Here is a 25,519-nt window from a genome sequence, read left to right on the forward strand (position 1 = left end):
GAATATCCTCATGGAAATACTGAGTTTAATATCACTTTGTCTGAGCTTGATAAATGTTTGCATCATGATGATCAACTTTCAGTAAAGATGTGAAGTTCCTGATAGTATAGTACCAGAAAACTTTATGGCTGTGAATTACTTACTGACCTTTTCTTTCTCGTAATAAGAATAATGAGAAATGCTAATAAGATTATCAGTGGTGTTTTAAACAGAAGTGCAGCCAGATTTCTATGGAGTAAAAATGGGTGCAGACCAAATAGCATTGTCTTCTCCACATATCCTAGATTAAAAAGTCACAAGGAGAAAAAAAATCAAAGCTTTTGTAGCTTGTTGACAAAGATTATCTCTTTAGAATCCTTCACAGTATTTTGCATTGATTAGAATCACTCTGTCTATTTCAGCCATAGAAGAAAAAGCAGCAAAATGTAGTGAAACTGAAATGAAGGGGAAACATCTTGTGTGGGGAGAGGGAGTTGAATGTGGAGACAGACAAAAATCACAATAGAATTTTTGATCCCTTAAAGGGATCATACTTCTAGTCATGAAAACAGTAAACATTATTATTAGATCGGATTTAAAATCCGATCTCGGATCAGATTTTCAGTGTGTATATACTGGTTCAGCATGTTTGCACTGAAGCTGCAGATGTGGAACACAGTCGCCAAGTAAGGAAGCTGGCCAGCTTGGTGGTGGAAATAGCCAGGGCTGCAGGGTGCCCCAGAGAGAACCATCAAATCAGGTCAGTATAGAACTGTCTGGTAGGTTGTAAACAATAGGAAATCAATGTTGTGTCTGCCAGTAGACCCTTTGGTTTGCTGAAACTCCCACCTGCCTAATGCATCTGGGCAGTTGGTTTGAGAAAACAGTTTTCTTCAGGATAAATTTTATGTTTCTTGAAGGTCTGTCATAGCCAAGTTGATCATAGTTTTGCACCAAGCAAACACATAAACATCTGTAAGGTCACAGATTTCCAACCAAACCAGTACTGGGGTCTGTTATTTTGTGAAGTATTTAAGGTCTGCATTTCTCATACCTCATGTCTTCTTGGCATTTTTTATCAGGAAGTTGGTTACAAAGGGCATAGTATACAACAAATACATGTTCACTTGGTATGGCTTAAGCTGGTTTAGTCTGAATCTGGCAAGTCCTGTGCCTTGCTTGGTGCAGTAATAAAGTGAATTAGGGCAAAGCAGCAATTTAAGAAAAAATATTTTTATGAGGGGTTTTAAAAAGGCTGCTGTTTTGTTCCTACTTTGCATGATCTTGCTTCTGACCCCAAAGAAAAGAGAGCAGTGAGGAGCTTTGGAACAGGCTTGTAATAGTATTTTATAGGATGGCAGGCCAAACATATTTCTCATGTGGCTCCAGTAAAATCAAAAGGGGACATCTCCTCACTCTCTCAAGATTTTTTATTAATAATATTGTTTATTGGCAGAACATAATGGAGAGTACAGTTACCATTCCAAAAAGACTTTAGACTGCTCACTGAATGGCTCCTTTTTTCCAGGCTTTCTGGTGATGTTGTCTCCTTCATGTCCCGTCCCCTCAAATAGAAATAGTGATACTATTGCAGATGTAATACTGCAATGTTTATATTTCATATCAACAGCTTGCTTTATTTTTCCAAGGGAAATCCCCGTTTTTCCTTCTGTCTCTAGCCAATACTGCAGGATATTACCAAGGGAATAAAATTTTTATGCCTAATTTTAGTGTTCCTCTGCCTAATGTAGTGTGAATAAGTACCATGTTACAGCATTTAACCTAGTCCATCTTTGTCACTTTTTGAACAGTTCCTCAGTTCAAATAAAATAGTCAAAATGCAGAAAGAGAAGATCTCTAAAGATCTCCAAGGTTTGTTTTGAGGATAAACTGTAGGGAGTAGATGTTCTGGCATTTCTTCAGTGCTGCAGCAGGGCATTCTCTCACATAAGGAATACTACTGAAAGGGGTTTCCCAGGCCTCTTGTGATACTGTAAATCAGTGGCTCATCCTTTTATTTCACATCTCCTACCTCAGTACTGTTGAATTCTGTGTATTAGTTTTCAGCACTAGTGATTTGTTTTGGTAATATTTTCAGAGATACTAGCAATTCCTCTGTCATTCGAAGAGGAAAAGGCCATGTTTGAATATGAAACTATCTTTATAACATAGTTAAAACATATATTAGTTGTTTGCATACATTGTGGCTGTCATATCCTATGAACAAATACTCAAGATTTTTTAGGGGCTGTCCTGGGGTGACTTTATGATGCTTGTATCCCAAATCATCTGTTCTGTTTTTGCTGGATATTAAGTTCTGCACTTTTGAGACTAAATCAGAGAGTGAAGGGGGGGAGAGAAGAATGTGCATATTTAGGAAGAACTCATGTCATAGAAAGAACTTACGTCATAGAAGAACTTATGTCATAGAAAATGATGAGGTGTACTACAGATACTTTCTTTGTATCTTTATAACACTCTTGGTATGTCTAGCACAAATTATTATGAATTCAGAATTATGTTTCAGCAGTGTCTTGGTTAAGCTGCATGGTTTGAATTAAAAATCCAGAAAAACAGATTCCTTGGGCTGGGAGTTGACACTAAAAAGTAATGCTTGTGTTTTTTCAGCATGTACAAGCACAAAGTCCATTCCGGATCTTGCTAGGAAACACCCAGAGTTTACTCAGGTCAAGTTAAAATACCCTCACACATAGAAAAAGATGTCTGTTCCAGCAGTGGTAAGATGCCTGTACAGTTGATATGTTATGTATTTACTAAGAGAAACAGATTTACTGCTCTTCAAGAATTTCACAATCCACTGTTCCTTTGGCTGTGATCAACCTGCACCCAGTCTCAAACTCCAGTTTTCATCAAACTCCAGATCTTATCACTTCCAGTGATGAATAAATGTTTTTCTCTACCTTTTAAAATACTCTGCATGTTTGGATCTACTTGAGCTAAGGTCTTTACTGTGTGTGGAGTTACTGGACCTCCATATTCCAGGAAAATAGCATACTTCAGTCCTCAGGGTTAGTGTGCCCAGGCCAGGCTGCAGCATTCTCACAAGAACCAAGGTGGTTTTTGGACATTGCATGTGTAAGATGGAAAGGTTGTGATGAGAGGAATGAGTAACAATGTCACATCAGGGAAAAAGAATCAAACATTCAATTAAAAGGAAACTGCTGGTGGAAAAACTGAGGTTCTGTTAGCCAACATACAGAGTTTGGACACTAAGAAAAATCAGAATTCTGTGACCCTTGGACATATGATCTTGAAAAAGAGAAGGAAAAGAACCTGAGAAGTGGATATGGACAAACAAACTTGTTAAGAAGGATTACACAGAGGAGTCAAGAGATGTACATGGAGGGAAGTCATGAATCCAAGGACCAGCTGGAAAGACAAAAAAGCTCAGGTAAGTTTATTTTTATATGCTACTTCTGCTAGTTTGTTCTGTTTTTTTCCCAGCTCTAGGAACTTATTCTTTCCCTTCAGCTCTTTCATCGCTCTCTTAGCGTAGTGTCTGATTACAAAGGGACAGGAAACAAAGAAAATGCCTTTCAAATAGCCAGTTTATTTTAACACTCCTATATGCACTGTCAATTTTAAGTAAAAACAAAACCAAAAGATAAAATACACCACACCCAGTATTCATAAATGTGTGCTAAATATAGATAAATATATGTGGGCATGTGGAATTTCTGTGACTAAATATCAGTTCTTTGTGTGCAGGGGCAAAAACAATGGCAATGAAACTGACACCTTAGTATGCCATTAGAACAGATGGGAAACAAGATTCTTAAAAGTAGACTTGTAATTGTTTGCTAAAACTGTGTTTTCTGTGAATAAAATGTGTACATGTAGTGGAACCTTCATACATGCAGCCCCTTGCTTTCTGAGAGTAAGCCCAGTGCAACATTTTTTAAAATTTTTATTTCAGGGAACAGAGCCATTTTGATGTTGGCTCAGAGAAGCTGCTCACTGAATTAAACAATAGCAGCTATCTATTTCCATTCATGGATTTTTAGGTTGATCTTTGCATGAACATCCCCTTTTATCTTCAGGACACTGTCAGCATTTTTCAGCAAGTATTCTTTAAATGCTGAGAATGAGGAAGGCCTCTTTTACATCTGCTTTTACAGTATGCTAGTGCCTCACTTTTATCAGCTCTGGAGAAGTGCTTATAGCAGAAAGGCTGGTAAGGTGTCTGGGTGAACTCCAGCTGCTCTGAAGAACTTTCTCAGGGGTCTCTGCCCTTTCTGAGCAGATTGCTGTCTGTTCAGTCACTTACTGCCATGTTTCTGCAACTGGTACCTGTGGTAGTCCACCCTCTGTATCCAAGGTCTTGAAAAGGTGCTAAATTTAAAGTAGCCATCAATGACAGACTTTCTGAACTGCCCACAGTGAGGCTGATCCATTTCATATCTTATGAGGAAAAAAAAAAGTGGGAAAAGGATGGAGATTTTTATCTATGATCTGTCCAATCTAACTATGCCTTTTTTGTTTTGTTGTTGCTTATCAGTGACCTTGCCTGAGAAGAAGCAGATGATGTTTAGAAGGAAGAAAAGAAAGAGAAGGTAGATATTTTCCATAGGTCTGTTTGGCCTTTGCGACACAACATGCTGGAGAAAAGGCACACTTGAATAGTTTACCTTGAAGGCTGAGCATCCTGATTTAGCAAATGCAGGCCCTGCAAAGCAGCATGGGATAAAACACCCAGTCATTTCACTGCAGCAGTCACTGTGTTTCACAGACTGCCCTGCAAAGCAGGTCTCATCCCATATACCTTCTTCCTTTACCTCCTACCTGCCCAAGAGGCAGCACAGATTGCCACAGTGTTAATTCCAGCCAACTCCAGTGGAAAATACGGGCATATGACAAGATTGCACATGTGTTAATGACTCATGCACTCTGCACTTTTTATTTGTTGTTTTATATGTTATTTGATATAGTTAATAAATTTTTATTTTGCAAAAACTGTGATGGATGTGTTCTGTTTGAAAAACTGACATGGAACATCCTTTTCCTATGCCCATGCTTCTTGCCAAATTCAGTAAAATGTGGTTAACTTGAAATTCACTTTTTTTTAGCAGTCATAAGTGCAGCTTACTCAAAGAGCAGAACAATCAGATTCAAAGCAGTACTGCCAATAACACATATCAGAGTATGCTTCTGAGGCTTCCAGGAATTATATTCAGATTGACTCCTATAATTGGTCTTCTGTATTCAGAATCATAAGTATTTCTACTCTTAGTGAAAGCATCTTCCTTTTTGGTTTTAAAGGTGTTTTTAATTTTGCAAATATACATCAGAAGCCACTGAGCAATACGTGTATCTTTGTTTCCAGATGCCGGGTGAATCACTTCAGGAACTAGGGAAGAAAAGATAGAGCAGCTTTTTGAGAATTACAGTTTATGAAGTAGCTATCTTTATAAATATTTTGGTCTAGAAAACTGTCCTTGCAGTGCAATATTGCAAGAGGATTCCTAAAAATGTGAGCTCAGATTTCATAATTTAATAGAGGTTAGTGAGCCACATCTTGTGACCACTCAAAAGTCTCACTTGTGTTTATGTACTCAGAAGTTAAGAGAAGTGTGAATGGGATATCTCACTACCTAATTTGCTTGCTTTTTGTGTACTTTACAAGAGTCACAGTTGCACCTTTATGGTAAAATATATACAAATTGACACCTTTTTTTCAATACATAAGATTTGTCAGCACCAAGTTGCTAACCACAACTAAACAGTCAGGGTTTGCAGATTCCCAGAGCCACCACGCCACTAATTTCTTAGTGTATAAATGCTTCTGATTTTGAGGCATTTCCATTGATAGGTTGATATAAACTTGGTGCAAAATTAGAAGTGAAATTACAGTGTCATGTATCTAAAAGCTTTGCATCTGCTATTGATGATGCGAGATTTGCATCATGAGTCTTGGTGTGTTTAAATCAGTTGTGGAGTGCTCCTACTTCATAGCAAATTTTATTTTCTGCCTCCATCTTCTACTTTTCCTCAATTTTGTATATATTTTTAAAAATCTGATAAAAGTGAAACGCTGAACATGCAGGGAAAACAGGTACTAAAATATGAAAAGACATGAGAACTCCACTGATTTGTTCCATATGTTTGTAATGGTACTATAGATTTGAGTATTTGAACCATTAATATGGGAAATTAAGAAAGAACCAAGGCTCTCAAAAAAACCCCACAAAAAAGCCAGGAATTGGGGGAAGCTGAGTTTCAACTTCTTGAAATTCCTTAAGCAGAGTTCTGTGGTCTCACCATGTTAAGCATTTCCTTCCAGATTGTCTGAAAATTGCATAAACTATCCTGAATTCCAAAATTCTCCTGTCTAATGGTGTCTTATTTCTGTGGAGCTTCTGACTCCCCGTATGGAGTTCAAGGAACATATGGATGACACTCTTAGGCTTATGATTTACTCTTGCGTAGTCCTGCAAGGAGTAGGGGTTTGGACTCCATCCTTAAGAGTTCCTTCCAACTTGAGGTAATCTGTGGTCCTTATGATTCTTGAGTTCTACAGAACCTGTATTCCCAAGAGCTGCTCAGTGGCCCAGCTGCTTACTGGAAAATATTTCTATTATGAAATGGAGCTTAAAAGTATTTGCTGTGGGAGAAATGGGGCTTTTTCTTACTCATCTGTAGTATTTTGACATAAGGATGCAAGTAAGTTGGGAGATTCCACCTGTTGCTCATTTTTACTAGCCAATGGATGAATAGGAACCAAAAATTTCGGGCTAGAAACTTAGAAAGCAAAATCAGTAGCTTTCTTGATATTTTTTTATTAATACACATTCTGAATTTTCTTATATGAGAATTACAGATTTCAGATCATAGTTTAATGTTTTTAAAGTAGAAATTTTGACCTCATTGTCAATTGTAACCCTTAAATGTCCAAAAAATGTCCCAGTGTTCAGTCATACACTTAAATGTTATTTTTCTGCTGAAACGTCAGAATATTTAGAACCATGGTAACAGCAAAAAGAAATTGCCAGACATCTATATTAGTACAAGAAGACAATACATTTGCATGGCTACATTTACAGAGCCAATGGCCTAATCCTGTTCCACTGAAGTAATTGAGAATTTCTTGAAGGGAGGAAAGCATTCTGTGTTAATTTCTAGGTTTTTCAGCTGTTAACTTACTTTTCCAGTATGGCTTTCAAAGCAATTCCATTTAAGATAGAATTATTAACCCATGCTTCATAAATTGAATTCTTGATTTCTTTATTGTTTTGCCCAAACTTCTGAATACTAAATTTGATCTTGGCATTTATTGCTCTAAATTGTCCCTTCATCAGCCAGTACCTTGGTTATGGTAAGCTTGAAAACAACATTCCCCAAGAGGTATCACACCCGTGACATAAGCCAAGAAGTATTTTTCAGTCCTCTCTGGAGGCATGTTGCTGCCCCTGTTTACAGGTAGCCTGTAACACTAATGATCAAAACAGTATCAAATTGAAAGGCATAGGATATCAGCATTAATCAACCTTTCTCTTTACTAAGAAATGTGTAATTGATACATTCATAATCATTTGTGATAAGTTCCTGACTATAAAATAGTCTTTTAAATACAACCAGCCTCTTTTTCTTCATTTTCCTTGAAATTGCTTTGTTTGCCTTAAAGTATGCACAGGGATTTTACTCACAGAATTAAAAAAAAAAAAAACAAACCTGAATGCAAATGATAAATATACAATTTGCTGTAAGTACATAAACTTTTGTATTCATCATACAAGACACTAGATAAGTTTGAATGCATTGTTGCAAATCTTGAGAACCAGCTATGTTATATATTAATCATGCTGGAAACATTGGGAGGAATCACATGCTTTAGAAAAGAAGATGTCTGTTTTCTGAATTAGGGCAGGAATGGAAAAACATGACAATATTTCTCCTTTCAAATGAGATAGTTTGATTTTCTATTAGAAATTAGTTTTTTAATACTTTCTTCTTTTATGTTATGAAATAAACTACAATTAAGTTCAAAATTCTTTTCTTTAAATCTGAGGATCTGGTTTGACTCACATGACTTTACTATTTGCTTTGCCAAAGATCCTGTTTTAAATTAGTGAGAATTAATCCATTAGCCTTGTATGACAAAAAATTTCTGGAGCTGAAATTTCAAGGATTTATGTGGTAGTGTCTTATACAAGTTTGTTTAGTCCAGTGGTACTGAGATCTGTGCATTCCTCAATTTTGTGTAAGGGGCTTGTTTTTCCAAGCACTCAGCAGGTACTGCCTGAAAATCTCATGTCTCTGGTTAGAAGACACAAGAAGAAGGGGATTCTTTGAACATTAGACATGTACATTTTGGTCTATGTGGTTAAAAAATTGTTTTCAACAAAAGAGCTGTAGTCACTTGAAGAGCATTTACGGTTGTAGAGATTCCTACTTTGTCACTGTATGGCAGAGATACAAAAAATAGATTTGGATACACCTCATTGCTTGTGTAACATTGTGCAACTTCTTCTATCTTGTGATATGCTTATCTGAATTACAATTAGCTTTGCATATAAATTAGCTATAAACTGCTTTGCAGTACACCATTATCCTGATCCTTTTTTCTTTTTGTGCTTTTTTAGATCTTAAGAGAATTGTGTAGTGGCTTGGGTTGGAAGGGACCTTAAAGACCATCTAGCTCCAACCCCTCTGCCATCGGCAGGGACACTTTCCACTAGACCAGGTTGCTCAAAACCCCAACCAGCCTGGTCTTGAATGCTTCCAGGGATTTGGAATCTACAGCTTCTCTGCACAACCTGTTCTGGTGCCTCACCACCCTCACAGTGAAGAATTTCTTCATCATATCTAATCTAAACCTACTCTTTTTCAGTTTGAAGCCATTCCCCCTTTTCCTGTCCCTTGTAAAAACTCCCTGTCCAGCTCTCTCATAGGCGCTCTTCAGGTACTAGAAGGGGCTTTAAGGCAGAGCAACCCCAACTCTCTCAGCCTGTCTTCATAGGAGAAGTTCTCCAGCCCTCCAGTTGTCTTCATGGCCCTCATCTGGACTCGTGCCTGTCACTCTATGTCCTTCTTATGCTGGGGACCCCAGAGCTGAATGCCGTGCTCCAGGTGGGGGTCTCCTGAGACTGATGTGGAGGGGCAGAATCATCTCCCTTGATCTGCTGGTCATGCTGCTTTTGATGCAGCCCAGGAGGTGGTTGGCTTTTAGGCTCATGTCCAGCTTTCCATCCACCAGCAACCCCAAATTTTTCACCTCAGAGCTGCTCTCAATTCTTTCTCTTCCCAGTCTGTATTTGTGCTTGGGATTGCCACAGCCCAGGTGCAGGATGTTTTACTTGGTCTTGTTGAACTTCACAGGCCCACCTCAAGTCTGACCAGGTCCTTCTGGGTGGCATTCCTTCCCTCCAGCGTGTTGACTGTGCCACACAGCTTGGTGGTGTTGGCAAATTTGCTGAGGGTGCGCTCAATCCTACAATCTGTGTCACCAACGAAGATGTTTGTTGATGCCAGTACCAGATCCTGAGGAACATTACTTGTCACTGGTTTCCATTTGGATATTGAGCTGTTGACTGCAACTTTTTAAGTGTGACCATTCAGTTAGTTTCTTTCCACTGAGTGGTCCATCCATCAAGTCCATGTCTTTCCAGTTCAGAGATGTGGATGTTGTGCAGGATGCTGTCACAGGCTTTGCACAAGTCAGGTAGATGACATCAGTCATTCTTCCTTCAGCCACCTGCACTGTCACCCCATCACAGAAGGCCACCAAGTTTGTCAGGCGTGATTTGCCTTCAATTACGCGGCGTTGGCTATCTCCAGTCACCTCATTTTCCATGTGCCTTGGCATAGTTTCCAGGAGGGTGTTAGTTTAACCATTGCATCTCTTTTAATACAAAAGACACTTAGCAAATTGACAGTGTGGCTTGAGAGCGGATCTGCAAATGTTAACACTAGCATTTCTAAGCCAGGCTACTCACTAATTTTAGTGACTTTTTATAAAAACACATTTCTCTGGGCCAACGTGGAAAAGAAGGTGAGGAGGTAAAATAAGAACAGCATCTCCTTGATGGTGGCAAAGAGCATGGTGTTCTTTTTCAAGTCTATGACAGGCACTACTGCTTGAAAGGATTTCAGTTTGATTGTACCACCTGAGAAGTAATTTGAAAAAGAGCAAACAGGAGTAAAGATGTTAGATGAGTCTTGACTCGCCTTTTCCTGCTGAGCTGGGTGAAGGGATGTGGTTCCTTTCTCATTCCATTTGGTGAGTTTCTTTCTGTCATCTCCTTGTTTGCCAAAAAGCCAGTAAAAGTATGTCTCCATAAAAATGGTCAGTATGGGTGCATGGTGTGCAAATATACCTGAGCTGGTATTAATCCCTGACTTTGGGCTGGGATAGCTGTGGAAAGGGCAAAGTGGTTGAGATGATCCTCAGTTACTTTGTTTTTTGTTTTTTGTTTTTTTTTTTTTTTTTTTTTAACTGAATTTAAAAAAAAAACCTGAAATTTTATGAGGCTGATAGCAATCCAGTTGGTTAAATAAGCGTAATTCATGTTTCCCTCCTGTTGTGTGTTTTGCAAATAGGCTTTTTTGAGAGCAGATTGATTATTAAGTGCTTGAGATAGCATGTTATGATCAAGTGACATGAAACATTTGTACCTGACATGCCTTAATGAAATGTTAAAGCAGTGTATGCTGATCTAAGAATTAAAGAAGTGTAGAGGTAACAGTGCTTTATTTGATGACAAAAAGAAAATTATATTTGTGCTAGTCCTTGCAAGTAATGCTCATCCAAGAGCTCATTTTGCCCTAGAGACCATATTGTGTATTATTTACAGGTTTGTAGAAAAATCATGTTGAAAAGGATATCTGAAAGTCCAGTACAGACTTCTTCTCAAGGGCATTGAAATCAGGATATAGCCATAATAATGTCCAAAGTTCAGTCTACAGAATGGCACACAAATATTGTGGAGGGACATGAGAGATGTGAGAAAAAGGTGTATTTAAAGTCAGGTTGTCTAACTCTGTTTAAATGTGATGATAGAGTGTGCTGCTGTATACATATATAGATTTTTAATTTTTTTTTAATGAGTTCATCTGATATTGCCATGTACAGGTAATTTTATCTCTGGTAACTCCACATGTCGGTGGGAATAGAAACATCCCTAGAGCCAAGAGCTGACTCTTCTGCTGGATCAGGTGGTGAAAGGGAATCCACAACATCTGTGCAGGTCAGAAGGGTGGGAGGAATATGCAAGCTGAAGGCCATTGTATCTGGAAAATGTCTTTAAAAATTCCTCTACCTACTTCCTCTGTTCTGAAAAATCATTTGGGAGAGGAAATTCTGTTTTTAATCATAGATACACATTTCTGTTGCAAGTTTGAAAAGATGCAGTAGGAACCAGTTCAACACCAATGGGGAGATACCATGGTTGGCCAAATAGCTCCTCCCATTTTAAGTTCACATAAATTAAAGTCAGAAGTTAGAAAAAAATAATGTCAAGAGAAGCTGGACAAAACAGATAGTCATGCACTTCATTAAACATAGCTTAGAAACACGATGGAAGTGGGTCCTTTCATATTTTTTGGTTGCTTAATAAATCTCTATTTTGTATTAAGGAATACATTTGCTTTGACATGAATATTGACACTGTGGAATAATGAAAGCTAGTAATTTTTGGGTTTCCACAACTTGGCATTATGCTTCTATGTTTCCTGCTTGTTTTTATGCTAGCCAGTGTTGACCCTAAGCATTCTTGGATTTGTGAGTCAGAGATGATACTGAGATGCCTTGATACAAAAGTAAAATGGAGAAAACCAAGAATCCATGTCTTTTTCTGTGCATAGGGCACAGGTGGGTTCATTTTGTTTTGGAAAGGCAGCCTTGGCCCATCTTGGACACCGTTAGGATGCTAAGGATCAAACTTCTCTCTTTGCAGTACTAATGTAAATACAGTCTGTCCAGTGATTTTACTGGCTGTTTTGAAAGTATTCAACTGCTGGATTCTATTATCTTTTATTCTATTATCAAGAATAACTTGAATAACCTGGAAAGGACTGCAAGCCTAGCAGAATGTCAGGTGTGGACACAGGCTAGAGCTACAAATTTTAATTAAATACAACCCCCCTGTAATTTACAGTTCAAATTAAAAGTCAGAATTTGGGAGGTCCTTTTAAAGAGAGAGCTTCTGTCACTAAAAGCTCTACTTTCTAAGCAGGCTTTCATTCTAACCTTAAAATACTCTGAGGTTTGACATGATTTAGCAGTTTATGGAATCATCACTCACCTTTAAGGTTTAGATATTTTTTCACGTCGCACATGCCATGACATCTGTTTTGCAGAAAATAAGATTGTTCTCAACAATGTCAAGTGGAGAGAAAGATGGAGTCATAGGGGATAGTGAAATGTGGAATTGCTTGAAGCTGTATTTTAAGGCTTTATGACTGACAAAGCAGATGTGCTTTTTCTGCAGGGACCATCTTTTTCTTCTGTGTCTTTACAGCACTTAGCACAAGGTGTTCAGTTGCACAATTTGGACTGATAGCAAGAATAACATGCATGTTAGAAATCCTGTAGAGACAAGACTGCTGTTTCACTGTGAGTCAAGGTCAGCTGTGGGTGAAGAACATGGTGTTAACTTACTTGGCTAACTTGTGGGAAATGCAATTTTTACTGTGTCTCTCACCATGGATTATGTTTTAAAGGAAACAACTTATTCTTTGTGTTGTGTGTATCAGTAATGACATAGCCAAAACCTCTGGAGATTGGTGTGTATATGGTTATAGATATGTATAGTTGTCTTGTATACTGATGCCATCCAGCTGAACTTGGCATCATCATCAGTTGTGCTTTACAACAGTGTGTTCAAGAGGAAGTCCAGCCCCTTACCAGCTGTTGGTAAGGTAAAAAAACCTCTTATAATTGTAGGTGAGGCACAATTCCCATTTGCCTCAAATGCAAGTATGTGAGTGATCCTGTGCTGGGGGTTGCTGAAGATAAGCTATTCCAGGACATCTTTTTCATGTACAGCGTTCCATGTACTGAAGACTCGGTGTGCTTTCATCATTCCAGACAATTTCAGCCATAATCATCTCTGATTTATGTAATGTATGGGTGTGGATCTCTGTGGCAAGCTGAAAATTCAACAGAAGTGTTAGTTAATTATAAAATTAATGAATATATGATTTTTCTAAAAATATTTTTGAAATTAAAGTATACCAATATGTCGGTCTCTGTAGTTGCAAGCTACAACTTGTTGCAGATTGTTATTCATTCTTGGAATGAGTGACACTGTTTTTTTCTTATACCCTAGGAAAGACTATGTAGTTACTCAGTTTTGTAGATAAGTGGCAGGATAAAAAAGGTTTTATTTATAAAGCAGAAAAAAGCCTTCTAGTAATGACGTAGTACAATCTCATATATTTGATTTTTTTGGGGACAGAGAAGTGAGCTAGGTGACCTTTTTCTGGTGGCCCAGTTCCTGCAGAACTGCAAAAGAAAATGTGAGAAATTAAAAAAAAAAAAAAAAAGCAATGCAAAAAAGTGAAAATAAAGGATTTGTTGAATGAGGCTCTTGAATGAGGCTGATCCTCTCTTTCTGTGAACATGGAGCAGGTGGAGACTAGCTAGCTACTGCAGATACTAGTAATGATCTAGTCACAGCCCTGTGGAACTTTGTGGCAAGGAATTTATCAAGGTGCAAAGTGAAAACAGTCTTATCTCTGATTAACTTAAGCTTTGACTTGAGTCAGTCTCTTAGGAAAGCAAAGTTGCAGTTTGCTTTGTGGGAAGTTTTGTGGGAGAAAACTGCAAGTCACATTCTAATAAAAATATAAGCAAGTTTTTACACAACTGGCAGAATTAGGTGCATCACAGTAGCTGTGATAATCTAGGACTATCATAATAGAAATTTTAGAGAGAAGGATAACTGTCTTCGATTACTTGATTACTCTAGCTAGTATATTTAGTAAATAGACAAATCCTTAAAAACCAAAGCTCTTCTTTGATTCAGAAATGAAACAGTCTCTTTGACAAGGAAGCAGCTGTGGTCTGAAAGCCTGAGAATTGCAAGCGTGGTGCAGTGGTTCCCCTGAGTCAATTGCCATGTGATGTTAGAGTTACTTACAGTCATTGCGATCTATTGGTAGTATAATATTTGTATTTTGGTAGTGCTTAGGGCATCAGCCAACTTAAGACTTAGGAGGAGGTTCCTCAAATATGGTAAGTAAAGTCCTCTTTCCTAGTTTGCACTCAAGGGATGTAGGCTGAAACTGAGAGTCTTTGGGGATTCATCTTTAGGCAGGCTGGTTCTTTTAATTGCCGCAACAGATGACAACTTTTTTTTATATCCAGTATTTGCAATGGGTATTTAAGTATTCAAAAGGGAAAGGTTTCTCAGGACCTGTATGTGCTTGCATGAGTGGCAAAGCTTGTTCCCTGCTGGCCTGGTTTGATTATTAGTTGGGCCTCCGCTGTACGTGTCCAAAGAGACTGGCAAACTGTTAAAGACTGACCCTTTATACCAGTAGGGAAGTTGTTGGAAGTGATGAGGAGAAACAGAAGATAGGATGGTAATTGACCCTTTTGAATATGTGAAAGAAAGAGGGATTTCTGCAACAGGCAGACAGAGCTCAGACCAAGTGAAGCAATTGTTACCTGAGGTAATGGATTCTGTGTCTAAACTCTGATAGCAGATCAGTGTGCCTGTTTACATTGGGGGTTTAGCATAGCAGCCTATTGGTGACTAGAACTTTCCTGCACAGTGTTGTTAAGCTCACTGTAAGCAATTCTGTGTAAAAATTGGGCCAAAACATTTGCCTCAGACAATCAAACTGCTGTCATCTGCATATGTAAATGCTGCATAAGTTTTTGCCCCAGTTATGCAATTTTTTTTTTTGCATTTTGAGGGTTTCAGGAGGCTGATTGTGATTTTAAGACTGCAGCTGTTGATGGGTAGCAGTGCAGGAAAAGGAAATCCATGCATTTTTGTTCCAGAGTAACAGGTATTTGCGTCTTCCTGTATAAATATTTTAATTTCATTAAAGAAGAGAAGTGTATGCATGTTACTGGTTGGTACAAATGCTCTCCAGTGACTGGTTCCCTCACTCAGACGTGCAGACTGTGCCTCCCAGAACACTCACCTCTGCTTCTGGTGTTCTTCAACTGCTTCTGGCTTCAGAAATGTGGCAGGTATGACCTGGACAGATACTCTAGGTAAAACTCTGAAAGTCACAGGCACTTTTGCTATTGACTTTAATTCTACCAGGATTTCATCACCCGAGTCCAGCATCTTTTGAACATTTTACTGATCCATTGATGATGATTACTTTGAAAAGAACATGCTCACCAGTTCACATTAGGAGCATGGGGGAAGTTCAGCTTCTGCAGCATTGGTATAAGATCCAAAGAGTGTTGAACACAGTGGGAGGACTCCCATTGTCATCTATAAATTTTGGTAAGTAAAATAAAGAGGGCTTCCAAAATTTGTAGGAATTAGAATGATGTTTATTTAATGGATCTAGAATGATTACAGAAATAAATTCATTTTTCAATGCTTTAATAATGCTCTGAGATACAGAAGAAAATATTTAATACACAAGACAAATGTACAGACCGTGTTAGACATTTTTCCTTGCATATGCCATATTTCTTCCACATTCTTTCTTCCATATCCTCCCTTGCCAATATTCTCCTCTTCCTTTCTTTTTCTGATGGTATTTAAATTTTTCCATTTTACAGGGTGGCCTAAAGATGCCTGTAATTCCATTTTTGGTTCTTTGTGTCTCAGTCTGTGGCCACTGGTTATTGGGAAGACTTCTGAGACCTATAGATCTTTCTCAGAGATCTGATGGAAATACATTATTATTTTCCATGTATCTGTTTTTTTTTTCTCAGAACTACCATTTGCAAAAAACAGTTGTGTTTCCGTTATGCAATGATGCCTGTTGAAAAACGGAGAAGATCTGAAGACGATGTGAAGCTATTAAAAAATAGGTCGTCTTTTTGCCCTATAGAATGCAATAGCTGTTACTGGATAAAGATTGCAGGGCAAAATGTGGCCCTTCAGACTGGTGTGATTGACTTCTCATCAGCACCTTCTGCAGTGTGGGAGACAAACCAATCATCAGAATCAGCAGTGCACTGTCCTGGGACCTCTTGGGTTTGGAGAATATTCCAGAGCAGCAGTCAGGTTGTACTGCAGCTGAGAGTGATGATCACTCTGTCCCAGCCCACGCAAGGAGCATTTTGGCATCTGCTTCTGATGAAACCATTCACCTTCTCCCCTGCTTTGAGCAGAAGTGTTGCTGTGACAGATGTCTGAGGTCAAGGGGCATAGAAAATGTGAGAGAAAGGGCTCCAGAAGAGAAACTGGCTTTAAGCAGTGAATTACTTCTTTGGCTACCATTAAAAAAAAAAAAGGGGGGAAAAAAAAGGAAGCCCATACCAGCAAGCCCAATGTTTTAATACAACAGTAAGGATAACTGTAATTGGAACAAATGTCTTCACTTTTGTAATTAATTAATCATTAATTGCAGTGAACATTTTATAGGTCACAAATTGTTTAAAGGTAAATGCTCCCATTATGTGAAACAGGTATATCCAAGTCATATATCCTATCAGTTTGCTGTATTGATTTTCACCATTAGTCAGTATTGTGAGAGGAAATGCACGTTAGTAGATGTGTCTTGGAAATGATTAGTGTTGGCTAGAACTAAGTATAGTGCAGGTGGGAGTGTGCAATCTCTCAACCATTACTGCTCATGCACTGTAGTGCTGGCAAGGCAGTTCCCCTAATATGCCACTGTTGAATAGCAGCTATAATTTTGCTGCAAGCTGAGTAGGGCTTCTGTGACAGAGATAAAGCCAAGGACTATAAGTAATCTCTTTACATTTAGTTATGCCTTTTATCCTAAATGGGGCAGGGACCAAATGCTTAGAGGTGAAGTACCAATCCATTAAAACGCTGCACCACATAGATTTCAGAGCCTGCAAGAACATGTTCTTGCACCTCAGTATAAAGTCTGCTGTCCTCAGACATGCTGAACTAAAGCTTGTTTAAAAAAAGTTCCAAGAGGGAGGTAACAGTGAGCTCTGGTAGCAAAGGGCAGCTCTGAATGCAAAGCAGTTTTGTATCTGAAAGCAGTGCTAGTGATAGGACTACTTTGGGAAGTCCATAGTCCAAAACTTTGCACAGACCTTTATTCTCAGAGAAATCTTCCCTTGAGTCTCAGGTAGAGCGGCAAGAACATCGTCCACAACAGCCTTCTTTGAATCAAGCTTTCTAGTATGTATCTGGGGATTCCTGTTCTTGTGTGTTTTGCACCAACGGCCCAGTAAAGGCTATTAGACTTGGAAGGAGGCCACAATAGGCACAATTAATATTTTATTCAGTATCATCCTGCATTGGGTGGAATTTGGCAGTCCTGTAGTGAGAGGCTGCTGGCCTCAGTTGTCTTACAAAGTCTCTTCCTGTGTCATTGGTTCCCTTCTTTCATTGTATATAAAAGCTGTGTTTTTGTACTGTCTGATGGTGATAGAATCCCTTTAATTATCTCCAAGACTGTCACTCAGCCAAAAAGATTAATTCTTCATTCTTGTGGGATAGTAAAATCTATGCTTTGTTCATTGTTATCCCCTAGCAATACCCATCTGATAACAGTAACTTGGAAAACAAGTTTCCCCATTTTCAAGGGGAGGAGGAAAGGTTATGGCTGATTGACCAAAGAATATTCCATCTCTGAGCTTTGTTTCTGGGAGGGCTCAATTCAAAGTGTGGATCTTCACCTGCATTCTTTACGCATGAAGTAGAAATTATCCACAAGTCTCCAACCATTTCCTCTAGTTTAGAGATCTTAAATCAAGAAGAGTATTGTGATGTCCTAAGTCTCGTCTCCTCTGTAGTACACAACATAGATCCTCCATATTTTATGCTTTGAGCCTAACAAGTTCCAGCTGAGTATTTTCACCTGGTTCTTCTGAGTTATCGTGTTCTACCAAAGGTGCAAATACTATGAAGTGGATGTTTTATGGGTATCTAATGGCTGTCCACTGGATAAATGGTTGCATTGAATTTAATAACTCAGAATTCACAGAATCAGAGAATCAGTTAGTTTGGAAAAGACCTTTGAGATCATTGAATCCAGCATGTGACTTAGCACTACCAAGTCAACTAGACCCTGGCACAAAGTGCTCTGTCAAGGCTGTCCTTAAACACGTACAGGTGCAGTGACTCCACCACCTCCCTGCTCAGCCCATTCCAATGTCTAATCACCCTTTCTGGGAAGAATTTATCCCTATTGTCCAACCTAAATGTGCCCTGTTATAGCTTGAGGCCATTTCCTCTTGTCCTGCTACATGTTGCTGGCTTACAATCTCCTTTTAGGCAGTTTCAAAGAGCCGTACGGTCACCCCTGAGCCTCCTCCAGGCTATGTAATCCCAGCTCCCTCAGCCACTCATAGGACTTGTGCTCTAGACCCTCCACCAGCTCCATTTCCATTTTCCGGCCTTGCTCCAGCACCTCTATATTCTACCTGAGTTGTGAGGCCCAGAACTCGACACAGAACTTGAGCAGCAGCCTCAGCAGTGCCGAGTACAGGGGCATGATCCCTGCCCTGATCAGCTGGCCACACTGTTGCTGATTTGGGCCAAGATGCCATTGGCCTTCCTGGCCACCTGGGCACTTGCTGGCTCATGTTCAGCTGTGGTCAACGAGCAACCCAGGTCCTTTTTTGCTGGGTCACCTTCAGTTCATGTTGTGCTTATTTTTTCACATGGCCTGTTCATACTTGGATTAATATAAATACACAAGTCTAGATTTGTGGTGCATTTTTGTTTTGAGTGCTGTAGTGAGTTTTGCTAGTTTCTGTAGCCTCTTGTCAGCTATGTGGTGATGTTCTGCAGACTGATTTGGGGCTGTTTACTCTTCTCAGGTATCCATCTGAAGGCATCAAACTTTGTCTTCCTTGGAAGAACTGAAGATTTGTTCGTAGTAGGAGATGCCAACTAGTGTACTACTCAAATATTGAGGTCTTTCAAGGTCTTGGTTTTTTTTTTCCTATTCTTTTTAAGTGATAAACATGAGTATGAATGCAGATGTGTGTGAGCAGGTGGGTGATGTAACTATTTAGCTTGCAATGCAGTTCATGGGCAGGGGCACATGCAGAACTCCAGGAAGCTGTGATTGGGAAACTACAGGCCACTTATTTTTCCAGTTCCTTTCTTCTCCATTGGGTAAATCTGAACCTGGTTCTCATAATTCTACATCAAAATAACTTTGCATTGGAGAAAAAAGGCTCTTTCTTTTCCATATTACTCGGTGTTTTCAGAGAAGTATCCCAACAGGTCAACTGCCAATGAAGGATGGTTTCTGTAAGAAGCACACATCATTCATAAATGTTTTCTTAATTTCTTGGACAACTATGAGGTTAATCTGGGTACCTAAGCTACTTCACTGAGGACATCCTTTTCAATAGGGAAAGAATTGTCTTAATTTTTAATTGTCACAAAATAAAATGTTACTTTTGTGCAATTAAAGTGGGTAGAGTTAACTTCTTATTCCAAAGCAACTTTTTCATTCATATGACTATGTAGATTTTAAACCTGTAATTTGTCAAGATGTTGTAATAGTTAATAATCAAAGACTTTTTCAAGCATCTTCTGTCATCTTTGATATCTACATTGAAGTTGGAGGATTTTAGATATAGTAGTAATAAAATTATCAATTGATAATTATCTATAGACTAAAGAAAAAAACATTATGTTTTCATGGTGATTTAATTTGGATGACAATTTCTTGACATGACAAAATTCACAAGAGAACTTTTAACATATTAACAGATACTTTATATTAGATATCCTGTAGCCAAAATGGTGTACCTCGCTCTTGGATTGCTTTTAAGATACACTGATATGAAATTAGTATGTTTCTAAGTATTTCTGGTCAGGACCTGGTTACCCTTCTTTGTAGTGTGTATATATATATATATACTAAATGCAACACCAATACTTAAACTATTGAAAGGAAGAGGAGACAAGGAATACATGCTTAATCTGGTGTAATTTAGTGTTCCAGTTTTTTACATGGCTGTAAAGAAAGCCATAGTTATAGGTAGCCCGTTTTTTAGATAAAATATTCAAAGCAGTTTAGTAATTAATACAGAGGATATTTTACCACTGTGGAAAAAATATAATCACTTGGTCATATAATGACCATAGAGCAAAATGCACTTGAAATTAGTCAAATGCATTTATGTGAACAGCTGAAGGAAGTCTTTAGGTAATCATTCCAGAATGTCTTCTCTGGCTTGTGTATATACACACATATACTGTGATTTATGTGAAAGAGAACAATGGAATAGTGTGTAGAATGGGGAGCCTGAATGGTTTTGTTCATGTTCTTGCATCAGACCTGGATATCAGCATTATCTCTGACATACTCAGTTACTGGAGTAACTGTGATGTCATGCCTCAGGACTTGGGACAATTAGCCAGCCCTTTGTATGGACAGCTCTCACAGGCACATGGAGTGATTCCTGGGCTTCTCCAGTACAGGGCCAGAACCTGGACTTCAGTAATCCTTGTTGGCCACCCTTCCAACTCGGGATATTCTATGATTTTGAGCTTTGTTTTTTTTTGTAATTCATTAACACAAATGTTTTCTGAAAACCTCAGATATCCATGGTTGGGCACAGTTAAACACAAGATGCTGAACAGGACAGAGCATTGTTTTATAGCAAAACACAACTTTTTCTTTCTGAGAGGCCAGGCCATTGTGTCACAATCTCAAGATCAAACTCACTGCCAAGTAAGTGATCAGTGAGGAATTTTCCCAGTGTCATTAAGATAGAGTCTCCTGTGGCACAGACTTGGAGGTCTCTGGAGTGTGAGGATTGTTGCACTTGCTGAATTGTCTTGGTGTGTTCTAGCTGATAATTTTCTTGCCATTTCTGAAGGCATTTCTTATTTCTGGCAAAACGATAACCCTTGTGTTTTCCTTTGACACAAAGCAGATCAAAAGATGATTATGCCATTTCTATCTGATGCCACTGAGGCAACAGTGATAAGCTTGAGCTTAGACTACATGATACAGTACTTGTTTAGGGTTATAATGTTATTGAAACCTTTTGGCAGTTTGGCTGCTAAAACTGAAAATTCTTTTGCTTGACCCAATATTTTTGTTTTGGTTCATCGGAGTACTGGAAATAGCAATAATTGGCTTTATTTTACAAAAACGTTGAACTTCACATTCATGCATACGCATATAATCAATGAAGGCAGAAATACCCCTGTAAATAGTGAAGAAGTTGCTTCTGATGAACAGAAAATGTGTTACTTATATTTCTCTGTATTGTTATAAACAAGATGGTCATAAAAAGAAGAATTAATATTGAACTTACCAAAGATTATCAGTATTGATAGAGAACAAGAATTGGCCGAGTGTAAGCATTTACATTAATTTTGGACTCTGACAGCAGGCCACTGGGGCCATCGCTAGGAGTCCACAGTGATGAGCCAAGTTCCAAGGGAACTGGGAGGAAGGAATATTCCTGGTGTGTTTGTTGAGTGCACCGAGGGAAAGTATTTGACCTTTTGGTATGGATGATAGGGCAGACAGTGGCCTCTAGAGGAAGTTTTTGGGTACAGACTCACTGGTCCTGAGAGGCCAGAGACTCCTGTGCTATTTCATACTTTCTTACAAGTGATCTGGTTGGATTTGTCAGAGCAGCTGAGGGTGATGAGAATGTTTAGAGACTGGCAGACAGACAGGAGGGGCATGACTGCACGGGAGCAGTGGTTGTTTGGGAAGAGCAGGGATCCTGCACTACTTGGTAGCCTGCGAAGAGAACAGTAACTAATCATGACTTAGCACTTGGGGTGGTCCAAAGCAGCAATGAACTAAAACCCACACTATGTCAAATAACAAATATGCCACTAAATTAAAAGGATTTTCAAGACATGCACTCAAAGTTTAACCTGATAGTTGATGTGTTCACAAGTATCCACATGTGTAGCATATCTGCTGTGTATGGAAATTTGATTTGTCAAGTAACTAAAAGAAGAAGAAAGTCTTTACATATTGTTTAAAAGATAAATTCACTTGTTTTTAACGTGGCTTTCTTTGTTAATTGGGGATTCAGTCTTTAAAATGTGTTTATTACTGCTTTTATGTTTACCTTCATTTGACATTTGAAGCATTTAAAGATGTAGGTACCAAAGAAAAAAATCTAATGTCATGGCATAGCATTTTAGCATGTCCTTAATCTGAAAAATAGTCCCATTGAACAGAGAGAGGATGTTAATGATCTTCAAGCTGAGTATTTTGGTCGTTGAAAGATTTAAGACTCACTGTCCTTACCTTAATAGTTTTAGACTGGCTGTCCAATAAATTCCATCATGTGCTTCAAGTAAGAAATCTGAAAAAAAGTGCAAGAAATGTTTTGTTAAGTTTTTTTTTTTTTTTTTTTTTTTTGGTAGTCACAGTAATTTTATGGGATACTTTTAATATAGTGATTATGAAATTTTCAAGCAGAAGTTAAATTTTCAAGCAGTTGGTATCCATTTAATGCAAAAAAGTTTCTCTCTCTTTAAAACTGAGTACCTAAGATTTAGTATGTGATTTCTTTTCTCCTGCATCTCTGTTCTGTTAATCCAGGACAATGCTATTTGCTTCTATTTCTCCAATGCATTTGATGCATTCTGAGGGGATAGAGAGGGCTTGTTTATGAGTTACACATGCACTTTGCTCTACATGCTTGTGCCCCAACATTAACAATAAAGCTGGCTGGCTACGAAAAAGATAGAGCAAGATTGGAACTGATGCAGCTAAATTGCATGCAAATATTGCTTCAAATTGAAAACATTTACTATTTGTATGCTGAGAATTAGTGAAGCCCTGTATTCTGGCTCTGGCATTTGCAGCAATTCCAGTCCCAGCGGGGTGAACAGTCTGCATGATCCGTCTTTGCTGAATTCTGTTCCCTGCTGCTTTCCTTGTTTTAACAATGTCTGACCTTCCTGCACTATTTTCATTTCCCCCTTTTCAAAATGTACGTGTACCAGAACCTTATCAATAGTAGGAAGAATTAGAGAGGAGGCTGTGTGGTTATATCTAACATGGATGCTGCAGTGAATCCTTATGAAGTTTAAACAGTACAGTATTGCTTACTCAATGGGATAGATGTCTCCAACTGGGATTAATGTCCTAATTTTGCAACATAACTAGACTTCTCATACCAAAATCTAAAGAGTGCCAGAGTGTCAATTTCCTACGTGTTTCCCCTCTCACCTCTAATTTACCCTGTAAGCACGCACATCCCGACACATATGCCTTCTCACATGTGATCTATTTGTATTCAGTGTAATCCCATTACTATGGTTCCCATGCATCTGGCAGTCTTTAATGTATTTATGTTCATGACACTCTTTCCAGACAGACATGTATTTTTATCCTATATTGCAGAGAGGAACCTATGTGCCTTTTTTCAAAGTTGTATAGGAAGATTGTGACAGACTTGGCATAGGTATTGGACATGGTGCTTGCTTATCCCTCTTCCTTTTAGCAGCAATGTTGTAATCTGGCAGAAGGTTTGAGTACCTTTAGTTGCTCTGTTAGGAATTCTGAATCCCTGTATCCGTTTGCAGCAGCCATTTTACTGGCACTTGTGACAATGTCACACACTCAATAGGAAAATTTCTGTGAGCTTTTGTGAAATGTTAAACAGTTTTGTGATTTCATTCCAAGTGATCTGAAAGAAAAGAAGTAAAACTAAAATAAGTGTCAGTGAAAGAATGAGTTTTTCAGGTGGAGATATGACTGTGCCTTTGAGAAAACATGCCATGATAAAGGATTCGATGACATTGGGTAAACCAGGCAAGAGGGTAGGAGTGCAAGGGAGATTTAAACAAGATAAGTGAGATAATGAGGACAGCTGGGATATCTATGCATAGCAAACAATTTGCTTGGCAAATTTGTTCTTATTCCTTCTTCGTAAGTTGTGTATGAACAGATTTTTCTCGATTTTTTAGTTATTCAAAACTGTTTGACAAATGTATCTTTTGAACAGATTTAACATACGCATTGCTGGTGGACTTTCTTTGTAGCATGTTCTCATTACTGTTGTCAGATGGCTGGTGGCCATAGCCACATAGTGTTGGTTCTGTTCCTTCACTAGTCAGGGTACTGAGCTGCTGCTGTGTGACCTGGGTGACCACTCTCAGCTGCTTATTCCTTGCAGTGTACATTTCAAGAACAATCCATGGATAAAATTATTTTTAAGAATCTCTGTGATAAGATTTAGGAATACTGAACACTGTCAGTAAGGTCAAGGTCAGTTTACATGGCAGAAAAAAAAGGGCTATTTTTCCACACAGAGTATATTTGCAGTGAATAACTTAGCTAACTGTAGACACTGTAAATCCACTTTGGCAGATGGTTAAGTCTGTGTTGTGACCCTCTTTTCTGCCCCAGGGATTGTTTCCTGAGTGTGTCCTCATCTGGGTTGGCATTTTAATCGGAAAATATTAGGATGTTACAAAGCTGTCTAGACGAAGTTAAAAAATTTCAGTGAATAAGAAATCAAATAATTACTGGAAAATTAAATACACCTCACTTGTTTTAATTTTTCATATGTCTCCCAACCTGTTTAGCAATGAGTACCACAGTAGTAAGGACTATTTATGTAGAGAACCTTACAGGTGTTATGGAGAACCTGTTAATTTTATGTGATTATCTGTGTGTCAAAGCAAACATTTTTTCTGTTATTTAAGAAATACAGATAATGTGGTAGAAGCTCTACTGAAGTACTGCAAGCTCTGGCGATTCTAGCTTGTCTTTTTTTTTTTGCTAACAGAATGTATTTTGCAAAGAAGGCCAGCATACAGTGTTTAATCTTTTTTGCCCTTAGCTCACAGATGCTACTGTAGGAGTATTGCAGAGGCTGACGTAGTTTTTAGCAGTTATGTTGGTGTAACTTTGTCTCTGTATAAAAGACACAGTGAGGAAGATCTGTTAGGCAACAAATAAGGAGAAAAATCAAATACTGTGTAGACTTCAACAGCTTTCATGTTACTGAGGTCTTTGGTTGCAGAAAGGAACAATTCTTTTAAGACAATAATGTTACTCAGCTGGCTTTTGTTGTGATGGAGGCAGAGATACTGCGAAGTCTCAGCAGCTGTGTCTAGTGGTGCAGTCTCTACTGGGAGACACGTCTTTCTTTCCAAAGTGAGGGCAGGGCTGCGTAATGCAGTCAGTATCGAGTATCTCCCTTTGGCCTGTAAAGGACAATCAACACCTTCAGCAATGTTTGTTGTGTGTAGGTGGCAAGGTATTGGTGGGAGGCTGCAGGGGTGGCCTCTGTGGGAGGTGTTCAGGGCCTGCTGTGCCAGTTTCAGGTGGCTCAGTGATGGACCCACTGCAGGACACAGCTGAGCCCATCAGCCAAGACAGTGCATCTCTGTGGTAACATAAGGAAGGGCAAAAACACTGCATAGGCACAGAGGAGTGAGGGGGGAAAAGTGTGAGAAACCTTGCAAACACCACGGGCAGAGAAAGGGGAGGAGGGAGAGGA

The 25,519-nt window shown here is 38.7% G+C and overlaps 1 protein-coding gene across 14 annotated transcripts in view; it reads left to right on the plus strand.

Annotated features, from left to right (window-relative positions):
* The window catches only part of MYT1L (myelin transcription factor 1 like), a 310,091-nt gene that overhangs the window by 9,736 nt on the left and 274,836 nt on the right, over nt 1-25,519 (plus strand). The window contains exon 1 of one of the 14 annotated variants that reach the window (XM_058800682.1): nt 18,951-18,990. The exons of the other annotated variants lie outside the window; for them this stretch is intronic. The gene's annotated coding sequence lies outside the window, so the exon portion shown is untranslated. Of the gene's footprint in view, nt 1-18,950; nt 18,991-25,519 lie in introns of those variants that run through there. 14 annotated transcript variants of the gene reach the window in all.

Source organism: Ammospiza caudacuta, chromosome 3 (assembly GCF_027887145.1).
Source record: "Ammospiza caudacuta isolate bAmmCau1 chromosome 3, bAmmCau1.pri, whole genome shotgun sequence".
In the NCBI taxonomy this organism is placed as follows: Eukaryota; Metazoa; Chordata; class Aves; order Passeriformes; family Passerellidae; genus Ammospiza; species Ammospiza caudacuta.